A 4,331-nucleotide genomic window follows, 5' to 3' on the forward strand; every position below is an offset into this window, starting at 1 on the left:
CTGTTCTACTGTTCTTTTGCTCTGATCTTTATTATTTCTCTTCTCCTGCTGGGTTTAGGCTTTATTTGCTGTTCTTTCTCCAGCTCCTTTAGGTGTAGGGTTAGGTTGTGTATTGGAGATCTTTCTTGTTTTTTGAGAAGGCTTGTATTGCTATATACATTCCTCTTAGGACTGCCTTTGCTGCATCCCAAAGATTTTGAACAGTTGTGTTTTCATTTTCATTTGTTTCCATGAATTTTTTAAATTCTTCTTTAGTTTCCTCATTGACCCATTCATTCTTTAGTAGGATGCTTTTTAGCCTCCACGTATTTGAGTTCTTTCTGACTTTCCTCTTGTGATTGAGTTCTAGTTTCAAAGCATTGTGGTCTGAAAATATTCAAGGAATGATCCCAATCTTTTGGTGATGTAATTTTTATTTTATGTCTATTCTTGAGAGCAGAATGGTTGATCTAGAGATAATTTGTCCATTATGGGGTAGCCACTTAGCTACATGTAGCTACTGAGGCACTTAAATGTAGCTAGTCCAAATTGAGATATATTTAAGTATAAAATACATACCAGATTTTGAATGTAAAGCATACCAATAATTTTTAAATTGATTGTATGCTGAAATGATTGTATTTTGCATATACTAGGTTAAATAAAACATACTATTTAAGCTAATTTCACTTTTTTCTCTTCACTTTTTAAAAATGTGGCAACTAGTTAATTTGAAATTACACATGTAACTTGCATCTTTGCTCTTGTTTAATTTCTATTAAACAGTATTGATCTAGAATCTCTTAGTAAATAAAAAGCCCTTTTCTGGTTTTTTAGCCATCTGAAAAAAATCAGAGTGATTCTTTCAACCCTCTTTGACTCTCAAGAATTCAGTGTAACCATCACTTACTAAATTGTACACTTACTTGTAAATTGTACCCTAGTGGCAAAAGGCATTTAATTCACCTTCCAAATGGGCTCTCTTTACAAGCAGGGAGTGACTTTTTTTGGAAAAGTTTGGCTTAATAAATTTTAATTGATAGTGATACTAATAAACTAAAGGGGGAATTAATTTACAATTATGGTTTATAAGGAACAAGTAATAGAAAACTCTGAGAATGTATCATAATATATACTGCCTATAACTTAATACTATACTATTATAACATAAAACTACATGATTATATATGTGTCTTCATGCTTGCCTTCTTAGCTACTGGTAAATTGGCAGAGGTTTAAAATATAAAATTAACTTAACAGTTAGGCATAATTAGTTATAAAATTCTTCTGCTATCAAATCATTAAAACATGTTCACATGCAATGACTTGTAAAAATAATCCACTCTTGTTTGTCTGTGTGCTGGTAGGTATTTCTTTTCTTCATCAGCGTCCCAGTTTAGAACAGCAAGAGTTCTTTGAGCTGAAGTGAGGCTGGATTTTTCATTCTGACAACTACCTGTGACAGAGCAATACAGATACTTAAAGACCATATTCTTGAGCCTGTAAAGATGCCTGGAGGGCCAAGCTGGTGTGTTTTTGTGGTTTTGCCATTTACATATGATGCTATTTTTGTTACAACACTAATGGTTTGTTTTCATGCTTATACAGACCAACAAGTCCTCTTGCCAGGGAGTTGCTTTGTTCTTTGTGAGTTGTGTTATCATCATTTATCTCTGTCCTCTATAGAATGCTTCTCCTTAACTTCTTTTCCTCTATTCAAGACAGACTTTGAAGGGTGTTCTAATACCTTCCAGACAACAGTAAGTTGAAATAGAAGAGGAGGGAAAAGTTAGATCAGTTTAGTAAACACGATCAGTTAAAAAAATGAGTATCAAGTGTAAAATATCCAGTGATGGGTTGTTAAAAAGCAGTTTCACGAAATGACATGCTTTAATGATTAAAACAACCATAAATGCTCCATTAAACAGTAGCTATTCTCGTTATAGACTAGACACATTATGGCAACAGATTAGTTTTATTTACAAACTTAGATACTTTTCTTTGGTTCATTAAAAAGTTAATGTTTGAAGTAACTGGAATATTGTCCGTGTGGTTTTCATACCAGAGTGGTTACAAGAGATGACGTAGTGGTAGCACAATTTAGCTGACCAAGCGGTATTTCACTCCGTTTCCACTGGAAAGAGACAGCTGTAGTCACATATCTTTTCCATATATGGAATCAAAGTGACAGCATTCTAAGAAGGCCATTGACCTGGGTTCAAGTTCCTTTGAAGTATTCCACAGGACTGTAGCCCCACAAGCTTCACCAAAATACTACAACCCAGGAAGAGCCTCTGGACTCATTTCAGTGAGGAAAAAGCAACAACTTTGAACGTAAGTGATCTTAGTAAGGATTTATCCCTTCCTCCTCCTACAAAGTTTGATATAAGTTTTGGAGCTCTGGGCCACGACACTTCATCCTGTCAGGTGATCTCCTCTTTCTCTCCTTGCCCTTTTTGGCTTACTCTGCTTGAAGAGCCCATAGTATATTCATGGGAAGAAGCTTCCCATGTATCTTGACTGGGAAGTTCAGGCACCTGGACTTCAGCAGTTCCCACAGGATGCCAGATGGCAGAGGCCACGACACACCTCTACCACACCCTAACCTAGATTCAGAGCTGCAAGCCACAGGCCACGTGGATTTTCCAAGGAGCCTCTTTCTTAAGCTGGCATGGGTACTCCAGACACAAATGGACCTTCTAGCAGAAGATCTTCAGATGGTTCATTCAGGAAGGGAGGGGCTATGAAGACATGCTATGATCTTTGGCCCTGACATATTTTTCTGATTTTCTTCCTGACTTTTCTTTCTTACTTTTCAAACTTTACTGTGTGTATATGGTATACAAGCAGTGCCTCATTCATCAACTTTCTTTACCAACTCCATCCCTCTCCTATACCTCTATTTCTAATCATGATACTGTCACTTTTCATCACCCAGGGTGATCTTTGACACTTTCTTTACTTTTCATTTCGCCAACTTCACAACTAACCAATTGCCAAATCTCACAAATTTCCTTTTTATATTTTCTGTTTCCTCTGCCATCACTCACTTGGATCCAGGCCCTCCTCAGCTCATGCTTGGAGCATTATAATTGCCTCCTGACTCATCTCCCCACCTTCCAAAAAGTCCCTGCTTGTATTCATTCTGCACCCTTCTGTCAGGCTAACCTTCCTAAGGCCCTATGGTCATTTTGATATTCCACTGTGTGAGGACTTTGAGCTTCCTATAAGATAAGCTCCAGCTTGACATTCAAGATTTTCCAGTGCAGAACTTTAATCTTAGCTCTCACATATCCCTAGGTGGAGCCTATACCTAAAGTTCTCTCCTCACTCTTTCTTAGTCCCAGGCTTTTCCTGTGTCTGTGAGTTCTCTCACATTATGCTTCCTAACAGAATTGCTTCTCCTTGATTTTCATTCACTGCTTACTCATGAACTGTTTACGCCTACCTCTTCCATGAAGCTTCCGACATGATCCCTGCTCAAAATGATCTCCTCATACTCCTAACTCACGGCTTTTAGGCAAATAGTTGGGTACTGTTTTTTGATACCTCTTACATTTCTGCCTTGAAAAATCTAATTATTTCACACGTTTTGTTCATTTACTTTCACCTATGTAAACCTTTCTTCTCCACAAGAATATACATTCATAAACAAAATTCCTTCAGATTCTTAGATTCTGGGATCTTTGTTTCAAATAGTCAAGCCTCATCTTGTGATCAGTCATGTGTCTTTCCTCTAATGTCCTTGTTTATGTTATTTGATTATTTTATTCCTCCTTTGGACATCAGTAAGAGTTTGTTTAATAAACAGATAATTTGTGTAACATTCTGATAAAATAGTAAAATTTCCAGTGTTTTGTTTTTTATGTAAAAGGTTTTCTTTTAATTTATTTTTTATTAGCTATTAGTTTTTGCTTCCTTATCACAACTGTTTTCTAAAGAGAGTTCATCCCATTAATGGGAATGTGTGGTACTCCAGAGCATCTTGAAGGGATTCAGTATTTAATCCTGGGGGCAGCAATTGAGAAAGCTGAATTGCTCTAGGTGACACAGGGAGAGGAGAAGGGGTAAGGAGCCAGAGGAAGACCCAGTAGAACAGGCAATGAGGGAAGAAGAGGGAAGACCAAACTGTGAGCAGTGAGACAAAACTCCATGGCAGAAGTGCTGCATTGTGGTTTGTTAGACTGTTTGATGTGGGGTGGCTGGCTCATCTTCATCTTCACATAAAGGATCTTCAGTAAAGGTGACATGGTTTACTGATACTCTTGTAATAATGGGTTAGTCAGGGGAATTCAAAGGGATGTTGAGTTTCATGTCTGGGACAACAAAGTGTGAAGACTGAAAAAGCTAAC

Source organism: Neomonachus schauinslandi, chromosome 8 (genome assembly GCF_002201575.2).
Source record: "Neomonachus schauinslandi chromosome 8, ASM220157v2, whole genome shotgun sequence".
Lineage (NCBI taxonomy): Eukaryota > Metazoa > Chordata > Mammalia > Carnivora > Phocidae > Neomonachus > Neomonachus schauinslandi.